At 46.5% G+C, this 10,000-nt stretch overlaps 30 non-coding genes and 2 pseudogenes across 30 annotated transcripts in view; all 32 read right to left on the reverse strand.

Annotated features, from left to right (window-relative positions):
- Positions 1–101, reverse strand: part of LOC147183609 (5S ribosomal RNA) — a 119-nt gene extending 18 nt beyond the window's left edge. The window contains exon 1 of the ribosomal RNA XR_015093897.1: positions 1–101. This exon is cut by the window's left edge and continues 18 nt beyond it. This is a non-coding gene — a ribosomal RNA (5S ribosomal RNA).
- Positions 102–297: 196 nt separating this feature from the next.
- LOC147183610 (5S ribosomal RNA) lies at positions 298–416 on the reverse strand. The gene has a single exon (XR_015093898.1). It is a non-coding gene; the product is annotated as a 5S ribosomal RNA (ribosomal RNA).
- Positions 417–612: 196 nt separating this feature from the next.
- On the reverse strand, positions 613–731 carry LOC147183611 (5S ribosomal RNA). The gene has a single exon (XR_015092124.1). It is a non-coding gene; the product is annotated as a 5S ribosomal RNA (ribosomal RNA).
- Positions 732–929: 198 nt separating this feature from the next.
- Positions 930–1,048, reverse strand: LOC147183612 (5S ribosomal RNA). The gene has a single exon (XR_015093899.1). It is a non-coding gene; the product is annotated as a 5S ribosomal RNA (ribosomal RNA).
- A 196-nt stretch (positions 1,049–1,244) lies between these two features.
- Positions 1,245–1,373, reverse strand: LOC147183613 (5S ribosomal RNA; annotated as a pseudogene).
- Positions 1,374–1,569: 196 nt separating this feature from the next.
- On the reverse strand, positions 1,570–1,688 carry LOC147183614 (5S ribosomal RNA). Its single transcript, XR_015093900.1, has one exon. It is a non-coding gene; the product is annotated as a 5S ribosomal RNA (ribosomal RNA).
- A 196-nt stretch (positions 1,689–1,884) lies between these two features.
- Positions 1,885–2,003, reverse strand: LOC147183615 (5S ribosomal RNA). The gene has a single exon (XR_015091235.1). It is a non-coding gene; the product is annotated as a 5S ribosomal RNA (ribosomal RNA).
- A 198-nt stretch (positions 2,004–2,201) lies between these two features.
- On the reverse strand, positions 2,202–2,320 carry LOC147183616 (5S ribosomal RNA). Its single transcript, XR_015093901.1, has one exon. It is a non-coding gene; the product is annotated as a 5S ribosomal RNA (ribosomal RNA).
- A 195-nt stretch (positions 2,321–2,515) lies between these two features.
- On the reverse strand, positions 2,516–2,634 carry LOC147183617 (5S ribosomal RNA). The gene has a single exon (XR_015093903.1). It is a non-coding gene; the product is annotated as a 5S ribosomal RNA (ribosomal RNA).
- A 197-nt stretch (positions 2,635–2,831) lies between these two features.
- Positions 2,832–2,950, reverse strand: LOC147183618 (5S ribosomal RNA). Its single transcript, XR_015091928.1, has one exon. It is a non-coding gene; the product is annotated as a 5S ribosomal RNA (ribosomal RNA).
- Positions 2,951–3,146: 196 nt separating this feature from the next.
- Positions 3,147–3,265, reverse strand: LOC147183619 (5S ribosomal RNA). Its single transcript, XR_015093904.1, has one exon. It is a non-coding gene; the product is annotated as a 5S ribosomal RNA (ribosomal RNA).
- Positions 3,266–3,462: 197 nt separating this feature from the next.
- Positions 3,463–3,581, reverse strand: LOC147183620 (5S ribosomal RNA). The gene has a single exon (XR_015093905.1). It is a non-coding gene; the product is annotated as a 5S ribosomal RNA (ribosomal RNA).
- Positions 3,582–3,778: 197 nt separating this feature from the next.
- On the reverse strand, positions 3,779–3,897 carry LOC147183621 (5S ribosomal RNA). The gene has a single exon (XR_015093906.1). It is a non-coding gene; the product is annotated as a 5S ribosomal RNA (ribosomal RNA).
- Positions 3,898–4,092: 195 nt separating this feature from the next.
- On the reverse strand, positions 4,093–4,211 carry LOC147183622 (5S ribosomal RNA). The gene has a single exon (XR_015091236.1). It is a non-coding gene; the product is annotated as a 5S ribosomal RNA (ribosomal RNA).
- Positions 4,212–4,407: 196 nt separating this feature from the next.
- Positions 4,408–4,526, reverse strand: LOC147183623 (5S ribosomal RNA). The gene has a single exon (XR_015093907.1). It is a non-coding gene; the product is annotated as a 5S ribosomal RNA (ribosomal RNA).
- A 188-nt stretch (positions 4,527–4,714) lies between these two features.
- LOC147183624 (5S ribosomal RNA) lies at positions 4,715–4,833 on the reverse strand. Its single transcript, XR_015093909.1, has one exon. It is a non-coding gene; the product is annotated as a 5S ribosomal RNA (ribosomal RNA).
- Positions 4,834–5,028: 195 nt separating this feature from the next.
- LOC147183625 (5S ribosomal RNA) lies at positions 5,029–5,147 on the reverse strand. The gene has a single exon (XR_015091247.1). It is a non-coding gene; the product is annotated as a 5S ribosomal RNA (ribosomal RNA).
- A 195-nt stretch (positions 5,148–5,342) lies between these two features.
- LOC147183626 (5S ribosomal RNA) lies at positions 5,343–5,461 on the reverse strand. The gene has a single exon (XR_015092492.1). It is a non-coding gene; the product is annotated as a 5S ribosomal RNA (ribosomal RNA).
- Positions 5,462–5,657: 196 nt separating this feature from the next.
- Positions 5,658–5,776, reverse strand: LOC147183627 (5S ribosomal RNA; annotated as a pseudogene).
- Positions 5,777–5,972: 196 nt separating this feature from the next.
- Positions 5,973–6,091, reverse strand: LOC147183628 (5S ribosomal RNA). Its single transcript, XR_015091778.1, has one exon. It is a non-coding gene; the product is annotated as a 5S ribosomal RNA (ribosomal RNA).
- A 195-nt stretch (positions 6,092–6,286) lies between these two features.
- LOC147183629 (5S ribosomal RNA) lies at positions 6,287–6,405 on the reverse strand. The gene has a single exon (XR_015091671.1). It is a non-coding gene; the product is annotated as a 5S ribosomal RNA (ribosomal RNA).
- A 195-nt stretch (positions 6,406–6,600) lies between these two features.
- Positions 6,601–6,719, reverse strand: LOC147183630 (5S ribosomal RNA). Its single transcript, XR_015093910.1, has one exon. It is a non-coding gene; the product is annotated as a 5S ribosomal RNA (ribosomal RNA).
- Positions 6,720–6,916: 197 nt separating this feature from the next.
- LOC147183631 (5S ribosomal RNA) lies at positions 6,917–7,035 on the reverse strand. Its single transcript, XR_015093911.1, has one exon. It is a non-coding gene; the product is annotated as a 5S ribosomal RNA (ribosomal RNA).
- A 196-nt stretch (positions 7,036–7,231) lies between these two features.
- Positions 7,232–7,350, reverse strand: LOC147183632 (5S ribosomal RNA). The gene has a single exon (XR_015093912.1). It is a non-coding gene; the product is annotated as a 5S ribosomal RNA (ribosomal RNA).
- Positions 7,351–7,545: 195 nt separating this feature from the next.
- LOC147183633 (5S ribosomal RNA) lies at positions 7,546–7,664 on the reverse strand. The gene has a single exon (XR_015092725.1). It is a non-coding gene; the product is annotated as a 5S ribosomal RNA (ribosomal RNA).
- A 195-nt stretch (positions 7,665–7,859) lies between these two features.
- Positions 7,860–7,978, reverse strand: LOC147183634 (5S ribosomal RNA). Its single transcript, XR_015092735.1, has one exon. It is a non-coding gene; the product is annotated as a 5S ribosomal RNA (ribosomal RNA).
- Positions 7,979–8,174: 196 nt separating this feature from the next.
- On the reverse strand, positions 8,175–8,293 carry LOC147183635 (5S ribosomal RNA). Its single transcript, XR_015093913.1, has one exon. It is a non-coding gene; the product is annotated as a 5S ribosomal RNA (ribosomal RNA).
- A 197-nt stretch (positions 8,294–8,490) lies between these two features.
- On the reverse strand, positions 8,491–8,609 carry LOC147183636 (5S ribosomal RNA). Its single transcript, XR_015093914.1, has one exon. It is a non-coding gene; the product is annotated as a 5S ribosomal RNA (ribosomal RNA).
- A 198-nt stretch (positions 8,610–8,807) lies between these two features.
- LOC147183637 (5S ribosomal RNA) lies at positions 8,808–8,926 on the reverse strand. The gene has a single exon (XR_015093915.1). It is a non-coding gene; the product is annotated as a 5S ribosomal RNA (ribosomal RNA).
- Positions 8,927–9,122: 196 nt separating this feature from the next.
- On the reverse strand, positions 9,123–9,241 carry LOC147183638 (5S ribosomal RNA). The gene has a single exon (XR_015091435.1). It is a non-coding gene; the product is annotated as a 5S ribosomal RNA (ribosomal RNA).
- Positions 9,242–9,439: 198 nt separating this feature from the next.
- Positions 9,440–9,558, reverse strand: LOC147183639 (5S ribosomal RNA). The gene has a single exon (XR_015091766.1). It is a non-coding gene; the product is annotated as a 5S ribosomal RNA (ribosomal RNA).
- Positions 9,559–9,754: 196 nt separating this feature from the next.
- Positions 9,755–9,873, reverse strand: LOC147183640 (5S ribosomal RNA). Its single transcript, XR_015092216.1, has one exon. It is a non-coding gene; the product is annotated as a 5S ribosomal RNA (ribosomal RNA).
- Between the last annotated feature and the right edge of the window lie 127 nt (positions 9,874–10,000).

Below are 10,000 nucleotides of genomic sequence, written 5' to 3' on the forward strand. Positions count from 1 at the left end.
TTCCCAGGCGGTCTCCCATCCAAGTACTAACCAGGCCCGACCCTGCTTAGCTTCCGAGATCGGACGAGATCGGGCGTTCTCAGGGTAGTATGGCCGTAAGCCGAGAAAAAGCCCACAGTTGACTCTTTTAAAGATTACACTCGTCCCAACTTTGGGTGGAAAAAGCATTTTGACAGCATTTTCAGCTCTCATCCTGTCAGTTTAGCGTGTGGCTGTCTGCTAGCAAGTAGCTAGCAAACTGGAATTATTTTGTGAAAGTTTACTTTTGCGACGGAGGTGCAAAAAAAAAAAAAAAAAAGCTTACAGCACCTGGTATTCCCAGGCGGTCTCCCATCCAAGTACTAACCAGGCCCGACCCTGCTTAGCTTCCGAGATCGGACGAGATCGGGCGTTCTCAGGGTAGTATGGCCGTAAGCCGAGAAAAAGCCCACAGTTGACTCTTTTAAAGATTACACTCGTCCCAACTTGGGGTGGAAAAAGCATTTTGACAGCATTTTCAGCTCTCATCCTGTCAGTTTAGCGTGTGGCTGTCTGCTAGCAAGTAGCTAGCAAACTGGAATTATTTTGTGAAAGTTTACTTTTGCGACGGAGGTGCAAAAAAAAAAAAAAAAAAGCTTACAGCACCTGGTATTCCCAGGCGGTCTCCCATCCAAGTACTAACCAGGCCCGACCCTGCTTAGCTTCCAAGATCGGACGAGATCGGGCATTCTCAGGGTAGTATGGCCGTAAGCCGAGAAAAAGCCCACAGTTGACTCTTTTAAAGATTACACTCGTCCCAACTTGGGGTGGAAAAAGCATTTTGACATTATTTTCAGCTCTCATCCTGTCAGTTTAGCGTGTGGCTGTCTGCTAGCAAGTAGCTAGCAAACTGGAATTATTTTGTGAAAGTTTACTTTTGCGACGGAGGTGCAAAAAAAAAACAAAAAAATAGCTTACAGCACCTGGTATTCCCAGGCGGTCTCCCATCCAAGTACTAACCAGGCCCGACCCTGCTTAGCTTCCGAGATCGGACGAGATCGGGCGTTCTCAGGGTAGTATGGCCGTAAGCCGAGAAAAAGCCCACAGTTGACTCTTTTAAAGATTACACTCGTCCCAACTTGGGGTGGAAAAAGCATTTTGACAGCATTTTCAGCTCTCATCCTGTCAGTTTAGCGTGTGGCTGTCTGCTAGCAAGTAGCTAGCAAACTGGAATTATTTTGTGAAAGTTTACTTTTGCGACGGAGGTGCAAAAAAAAAAAAAAAAAAGCTTACAGCACCTGGTATTCCCAGGCGGTCTCCCATCCAAGTACTAACCAGGCCCGACCCTGCTTAGCTTCCGAGATCGGACGAGATCGGGCGAGATCGGGCGTTCTCAGGGTAGTATGGCCGTAAGCCGAGAAAAAGCCCACAGTTGACTCTTTTAAAGATTACACTCGTCCCAACTTTGGGTGGAAAAAGCATTTTGACAGCATTTTCAGCTCTCATCCTGTCAGTTTAGCGTGTGGCTGTCTAATAGCAAGTAGCTAGCAAACTGGAATTATTTTGTGAAAGTTTACTTTTGCGACGGAGGTGCAAAAAAAAAAAAAAAAAAGCTTACAGCACCTGGTATTCCCAGGCGGTCTCCCATCCAAGTACTAACCAGGCCCGACCCTGCTTAGCTTCCGAGATCGGACGAGATCGGGCGTTCTCAGGGTAGTATGGCCGTAAGCCGAGAAAAAGCCCACAGTTGACTCTTTTAAAGATTACACTCGTCCCAGATTGGGGTGGAAAAAGCATTTTGACAGCATTTTCAGCTCTCATCCTGTCAGTTTAGCGTGTGGCTGTCTGCTAGCAAGTAGCTAGCAAACTGGAATTATTTTGTGAAAGTTTACTTTTGCGACGGAGGTGCAAAAAAAAAAAAAAAAATGCTTACAGCACCTGGTATTCCCAGGCGGTCTCCCATCCAAGTACTAACCAGGCCCGACCCTGCTTAGCTTCCGAGATCGGACGAGATCGGGCGTTCTCAGGGTAGTATGGCCGTAAGCCGAGAAAAAGCCCACAGTTGACTCTTTTAAAGATTACACTCGTCCCAACTTGGGGTGGAAAAAGCATTTTGACAGCATTTTCAGCTCTCATCCTGTCAGTTTAGCGTGTGGCTGTCTGCTAGCAAGTAGCTAGCAAACTGGAATTATTTTGTGAAAGTTTACTTTTGCGACGGAGGTGCAAAAAAAAAAAAAAAAAAAAGCTTACAGCACCTGGTATTCCCAGGCGGTCTCCCATCCAAGTACTAACCAGGCCCGACCCTGCTTAGCTTCCGAGATCGGACGAGATCGGGCGTTCTCAGGGTAGTATGGCCGTAAGCCGAGAAAAAGCCCACAGTTGACTCTTTTAAAGATTACACTCGTCCCATATTGGGGTGGAAAAAGCATTTTGACAGCATTTTCAGCTCTCATCCTGTCAGTTTAGCGTGTGGCTGTCTAATAGCAAGTAGCTAGCAAACTGGAATTATTTTGTGAAAGTTTACTTTTGCGACGGAGGTGCAAAAAAAAAAAAAAAAAGCTTACAGCACCTGGTATTCCCAGGCGGTCTCCCATCCAAGTACTAACCAGGCCCGACCCTGCTTAGCTTCCGAGATCGGACGAGATCGGGCGTTCTCAGGGTAGTATGGCCGTAAGCCGAGAAAAAGCCCACAGTTGACTCTTTTAAAGATTACACTCGTCCCAGATTGGGGTGGAAAAAGCATTTTGACAGCATTTTCAGCTCTCATCCTGTCAGTTTAGCGTGTTGCTGTCTGCTAGCAAGTAGCTAGCAAACTGGAATTATTTTGTGAAAGTTTACTTTTGCGACGGAGGTGCAAAAAAAAAAAAAAAAAAAGCTTACAGCACCTGGTATTTCCAGGCGGTCTCCCATCCAAGTACTAACCAGGCCCGACCCTGCTTAGCTTCCGAGATCGGACGAGATCGGGCGTTCTCAGGGTAGTATGGCCGTAAGCCGAGAAAAAGCCCACAGTTGACTCTTTTAAAGATTACACTCGTCCCAACTTGGGGTGGAAAAAGCATTTTGACAGCATTTTCAGCTCTCATCCTGTCAGTTTAGCGTGTGGCTGTCTGCTAGCAAGTAGCTAGCAAACTGGAATTATTTTGTGAAAGTTTACTTTTGCGACGGAGGTGCAAAAAAAAAAAAAAAAAAGCTTACAGCACCTGGTATTCCCAGGCGGTCTCCCATCCAAGTACTAACCAGGCCCGACCCTGCTTAGCTTCCGAGATCGGACGAGATCGGGCGTTCTCAGGGTAGTATGGCCGTAAGCCGAGAAAAAGCCCACAGTTGACTCTTTTAAAGATTACACTCGTCCCAACTTGGGGTGGAAAAAGCATTTTGAATGCATTTTCAGCTCTCATCCTGTCAGCTTAGCGTGTGGCTGTCTAATAGCAAGTAGCTAGCAAACTGGAATTATTTTGTGAAAGTTTACTTTTGCGACGGAGGTGCAAAAAAAAAAAAAAAAAAAGCTTACAGCACCTGGTATTCCCAGGCGGTCTCCCATCCAAGTACTAACCAGGCCCGACCCTGCTTAGCTTCCGAGATCGGACGAGATCGGGCGTTCTCAGGGTAGTATGGCCGTAAGCCGAGAAAAAGCCCACAGTTGACACTTTTAAAGATTACACTCGTCCCAACTTGGGGTGGAAAAAGCATTTTGAATGCATTTTCAGCTCTCATCCTGTCAGCTTAGCGTGTGGCTGTCTAATAGCAAGTAGCTAGCAAACTGGAATTATTTTGTGAAAGTTTACTTTTGCGACGGAGGTGCAAAAAAAAAAAAAAAAAAAGCTTACAGCACCTGGTATTCCCAGGCGGTCTCCCATCCAAGTACTAACCAGGCCCGACCCTGCTTAGCTTCCGAGATCGGACGAGATCGGGCGTTCTCAGGGTAGTATGGCCGTAAGCCGAGAAAAAGCCCACAGTTGACTCTTTTAAAGATTACACTCGTCCCAACTTGGGGTGGAAAAAGCATTTTGACAGCATTTTCAGCTCTCATCCTGTCAGTTTAGCGTGTGGCTGTCTGCTAGCAAGTAGCTAGCAAACTGGAATTATTTTGTGAAAGTTTACTTTTGCGACGGAGGTGCAAAAAAAAAAAAAAAATGCTTACAGCACCTGGTATTCCCAGGCGGTCTCCCATCCAAGTACTAACCAGGCCCGACCCTGCTTAGCTTCCGAGATCGGACGAGATCGGGCGTTCTCAGGGTAGTATGGCCGTAAGCCGAGAAAAAGCCCACAGTTGACTCTTTTAAAGATTACACTCGTCCCAGATTGGGGTGGAAAAAGCATTTTGACAGCATTTTCAGCTCTCATCCTGTCAGTTTAGCGTGTTGCTGTCTGCTAGCAAGTAGCTAGCAAACTGGAATTACTTTGTGAAAGTTTACTTTTGCGACGGAGGTGCAAAAAAAAAAAAAAAAAAGCTTACAGCACCTGGTATTCCCAGGCGGTCTCCCATCCAAGTACTAACCAGGCCCGACCCTGCTTAGCTTCCGAGATCGGACGAGATCGGGCGTTCTCAGGGTAGTATGGCCGTAAGCCGAGAAAAAGCCCACAGTTGACTCTTTTAAAGATTACACTCGTCCCAACTTGGGGTGGAAAAAGCATTTTGACAGCATTTTCAGCTCTCATCCTGTCAGTTTAGCGTGTGGCTGTCTGCTAGCAAGTAGCTAGCAAACTGGAATTATTTTGTGAAAGTTTACTTTTGCGACGGAGGTGCAAAAAAAAAAGCTTACAGCACCTGGTATTCCCAGGCGGTCTCCCATCCAAGTACTAACCAGGCCCGACCCTGCTTAGCTTCCGAGATCGGACGAGATCGGGCGTTCTCAGGGTAGTATGGCCGTAAGCCGAGAAAAAGCCCACAGTTGACTCTTTTAAAGATTACACTCGTCCCAACTTGGGGTGGAAAAAGCATTTTGACAGCATTTTCAGCTCTCATCCTGTCAGTTTAGCGTGTGGCTGTCTGCTAGCAAGTAGCTAGCAAACTGGAATTATTTTGTGAAAGTTTACTTTTGCGACGGAGGTGCAAAAAAAAAAAAAAAATGCTTACAGCACCTGGTATTCCCAGGCGGTCTCCCATCCAAGTACTAACCAGGCCCGACCCTGCTTAGCTTCCGAGATCGGACGAGATCGGGCGTTCTCAGGGTAGTATGGCCGTAAGCCGAGAAAAAGCCCACAGTTGACTCTTTTAAAGATTACACTCGTCCCAGATTGGGGTGGAAAAAGCATTTTGACAGCATTTTCAGCTCTCATCCTGTCAGTTTAGCGTGTTGCTGTCTGCTAGCAAGTAGCTAGCAAACTGGAATTATTTTGTGAAAGTTTACTTTTGCGACGGAGGTGCAAAAAAAAAAAAAAAAAGCTTACAGCACCTGGTATTCCCAGGCGGTCTCCCATCCAAGTACTAACCAGGCCCGACCCTGCTTAGCTTCCGAGATCGGACGAAATAGGGCGTTCTCAGGGTAGTATGGCCGTAAGCCGAGAAAAAGCCCACACTTGACTCTTTTAAAGATTACACTCGTCCCAACTTGGGGTGGAAAAAGCATTTTGACAGCATTTTCAGCTCTCATCCTGTCAGTTTAGCGTGTGGCTGTCTGCTAGCAAGTAGCTAGCAAACTGGAATTATTTTGTGAAAGTTTACTTTTGCGACGGAGGTGCAAAAAAAAAAAAAAAAAAGCTTACAGCACCCTGTATTCCCAGGCAGTCTCCCATCCAAGTACTAACCAAGACCGACCCTGCTTAGCTTCCTAGATCGGACGAGATCGGGCGTTCTGAGGGTAGTATGGCCGTAAGCCGAGAAAAAGCCCACAGTTGACTCTTTTAAAGATTACACTCGTCCCAACTTGGGGTGGAAAAAGCATTTTGACAGCATTTTCAGCTTTCATCCTGTCAGTTTAGCGTGTGGCTGTCTGCTAGCAAGTAGCTAGCAAACTGGAATTATTTTGTGAAAGTTTACTTTTGCGACGGAGGTGCAAAAAAAAAAAAAAAAAAGCTTACAGCACCTGGTATTCCCAGGCGGTCTCCCATCCAAGTACTAACCAGGCCCGACCCTGCTTAGCTTCCGAGATCGGACGAGATCGGGCGTTCTCAGGGTAGTTTGGCCGTAAGCCGAGAAAAAGCCCACAGTTGACTCTTTTAAAGATTACACTCGTCCCAGATTGGGGTGGAAAAAGCATTTTGACAGCATTTTCAGCTCTCATCCTGTCAGTTTAGCGTGTTGCTGTCTGCTAGCAAGTAGCTAGCAAACTGGAATTATTTTGTGAAAGTTTACTTTTGCGACGGAGGTGCAAAAAAAAAAAAAAAATGCTTACAGCACCTGGTATTCCCAGGCGGTCTCCCATCCAAGTACTAACCAGGCCCGACCCTGCTTAGCTTCCGAGATCGGACGAGATCGGGCGTTCTCAAGGTAGTATGGCCGTAAGCCGGGAAAAAGCCCACAGTTGACTCTTTTAAAGATTACACTCGTCCCAGATTGGGGTGGAAAAAGCATTTTGACAGCATTTTCAGCTCTCATCCTGTCAGTTTAGCGTGTGGCTGTCTAATAGCAAGTAGCTAGCAAACTGGAATTATTTTGTGAAAGTTTACTTTTGCGACGGAGGTGCAAAAAAAAAAAAAAAAAGCTTACAGCACCTGGTATTCCCAGGCGGTCTCCCATCCAAGTACTAACCAGGCCCGACCCTGCTTAGCTTCCGAGATCGGACGAGATCGGGCGTTCTCAGGGTAGTATGGCCGTAAGCCGAGAAAAAGCCCACAGTTGACTCTTTTAAAGATTACACTCGTCCCAACTTTAGGTGGAAAAAGCATTTTGACAGCATTTTCAGCTCTCATCCTGTCAGTTTAGCGTGTTGCTGTCTGCTAGCAAGTAGCTAGCAAACTGGAATTATTTTGTGAAAGTTTACTTTTGCGACGGAGGTGCAAAAAAAAAGAAAAAAAAAGCTTACAGCACCTGGTATTCCCAGGCGGTCTCCCATCCAAGTACTAACCAGGCCCGACCCTGCTTAGCTTCCGAGATCGGACGAGATCGGGCGTTCTCAGGGTAGTATGGCCGTAAGCCGAGAAAAAGCCCACAGTTGACTCTTTTAAAGATTACACTCGTCCCAACTTGGGGTGGAAAAAGCATTTTGACAGCATTTTCAGCTTTCATCCTGTCAGTTTAGCGTGTGGCTGTCTGCTAGCAAGTAGCTAGCAAACTGGAATTATTTTGTGAAAGTTTACTTTTGCGACGGAGGTGCAAAAAAAAAAAAAAAAAAGCTTACAGCACCTGGTATTCCCAGGCGGTCTCCCATCCAAGTACTAACCAGGCCCGACCCTGCTTAGCTTCCGAGATCGGACGAGATCGGGCGTTCTCAGGGTAGTATGGCCGTAAGCCGAGAAAAAGCCCACAGTTGACTCTTTTAAAGATTACACTCGTCCCAGATTGGGGTGGAAAAAGCATTTTGACAGCATTTTCAGCTCTCATCCTGTCAGTTTAGCGTGTTGCTGTCTGCTAACAAGTAGCTAGCAAACTGGAATTATTTTGTGAAAGTTTACTTTTGCGACGGAGGTGCAAAAAAAAAAAAAAAAAGCTTACAGCACCCTGTATTCCCAGGCGGTCTCCCATCCAAGTACTAACCAGGCCCGACCCTGCTTAGCTTCCGAGATCGGACGAGATCGGGCATTCTCAGGGTAGTTTGGCCGTAAGCCGAGAAAAAGCCCACAGTTGACTCTTTTAAAGATTACACTCGTCCCAGATTGGGGTGGAAAAAGCATTTTGACAGCATTTTCAGCTCTCATCCTGTCAGTTTAGCGTGTTGCTGTCTGCTAGCAAGTAGCTAGCAAACTGGAATTATTTTGTGAAAGTTTACTTTTGCGACGGAGGTGCAAAAAAAAAAAAAAAAAGCTTACAGCACCCTGTATTCCCAGGCGGTCTCCCATCCAAGTACTAACCAGGCCCGACCCTGCTTAGCTTCCGAGATCGGACGAGATCGGGCATTCTCAGGGTAGTTTGGCCGTAAGCCGAGAAAAAGCCCACAGTTGACTCTTTTAAAGATTACACTCGTCCCAGATTGGGGTGGAAAAAGCATTTTGACAGCATTTTCAGCTCTCATCCTGTCAGTTTAGCGTGTTGCTGTCTGCTAGCAAGTAGCTAGCAAACTGGAATTATTTTGTGAAAGTTTACTTTTGCGACGGAGGTGCAAAAAAAAAACAAAAAAAGCTTACAGCACCTGGTATTCCCAGGCGGTCTCCCATCCAAGTACTAACCAGGCCCGACCCTGCTTAGCTTCCGAGATCGGACGAGATCGGGCGTTCTCAGGGTAGTATGGCCGTAAGCCGAGAAAAAGCCCACAGTTGACTCTTTTAAAGATTACACTCGTCCCAGATTGGGGTGGAAAAAGCATTTTGACAGCATTTTCAGCTCTCATCCTGTCAGTTTAGCGTGTGGCTGTCTGCTAGCAAGTAGCTAGCAAACTGGAATTATTTTGTGAAAGTTTACTTTTGCGACGGAGGTGCAAAAAAAAAGAAAAAAAAAGCTTACAGCACCTGGTATTCCCAGGCGGTCTCCCATCCAAGTACTAACCAGGCCCGACCCTGCTTAGCTTCCGAGATCGGACGAGATCGGGCGTTCTCAGGGTAGTATGGCCGTAAGCCGAGAAAAAGCCCACAGTTGACTCTTTTAAAGATTACACTCGTCCCAACTTGGGGTGGAAAAAGCATTTTGACAGCATTTTCAGCTCTCATCCTGTCAGTTTAGCGTGTGGCTGTCTGCTAGCAAGTAGCTAGCAAACTGGAATTATTTTGTGAAAGTTTACTTTTGCGACGGAGGTGCAAAAAAAAAACAAAAAAAAAGCTTACAGCACCTGGTATTCCCAGGCGGTCTCCCATCCAAGTACTAACCAGGCCCGACCCTGCTTAGCTTCCGAGATCGGACGAGATCGGGCGTTCTCAGGGTAGTATGGCCGTAAGCCGAGAAAAAGCCCACAGTTGACTCTTTTAAAGATTACACTCGTCCCAGATTGGGGTGGAAAAAGCATTTTGACAGCATTTTCAGCTCTCATCCTGTCAGTTTAGCGTGTGGCTGTCTGCTAGCAAGTAGCTAGCAAACTGGAATTATTTTGTGAAAGTTTACTTTTGCGACGGAGGTGCAAAAAAAAAAAAAAAAAAGCTTACAGCACCTGGTATTCCCAGGCGGTCTCCCATCCAAGTACTAACCAGGCCCGACCCTGCTTAGCTTCCGAGATCAGACGAGATCGGGCGTTCTCAGGGTAGTATGGCCGTAAGCCGAGAAAAAGCCCACAGTTGACTCTTTTAAAGATTACACTCGTCCCAGATTGGGGTGGAAAAAGCATTTTGACAGCATTTTCAGCTCTCATCCTGTCAGTTTAGCGTGTGGCTGTCTGCTAGCAAGTAGCTAGCAAACTGGAATTATTTTGTGAAAGTTTGCTTTTGCGACGGAGGTGCAAAAAAAAAACAAAAAAAAAGCTTACAGCACCTGGTATTCCCAGGCGGTCTCCCATCTAAGTACTAACCAAGCCCGACCCTGCTTAGCTTCCGAGATCGGACGAGATCGGGCGTTCTCAGGGTAGTATGGCCGTAAGCCGAGAAAAAGCCCACAGTTGACTCTTTTAAAGATTACACTCGTCCCAACTTGGGGTGGAAAAAGCATTTTGACAGCATTTTCAGCTCTCATCCTGTCAGTTTAGCGTGTGGCTGTCTGCTAGCAAGTAGCTAGCAAACTGGAATTATTTTGTGAAAGTTTACTTTTGCGACGGAGGTGCAAAAAAAAAACAAAAAAAGCTTACAGCACCTGGTATTCCCAGGCGGTCTCCCATCCAAGTACTAACCAGGCCCGACCCTGCTTAGCTTCCGAGATCGGACGAGATCGGGCGTTCTCAGGGTAGTATGGCCTTAAGCCGAGAAAAAGCCCACAGTTGACTCTTTTAAAGATTACACTCGTCCCAACTTGGGGTGGAAAAAGCATTTTGACAGCATTTTCAGCTCTCATCCTGTCAGTTTAGCGTGTGGCTGTCTGCTAGCAAGT

Source organism: Leptonotus elevatus, chromosome 1, assembly GCF_054856555.1.
Source record: "Leptonotus elevatus isolate MCC_2025b chromosome 1, RoL_Lele_1.0, whole genome shotgun sequence".
NCBI classification, from domain to species: Eukaryota; Metazoa; Chordata; class Actinopteri; order Syngnathiformes; family Syngnathidae; genus Leptonotus; species Leptonotus elevatus.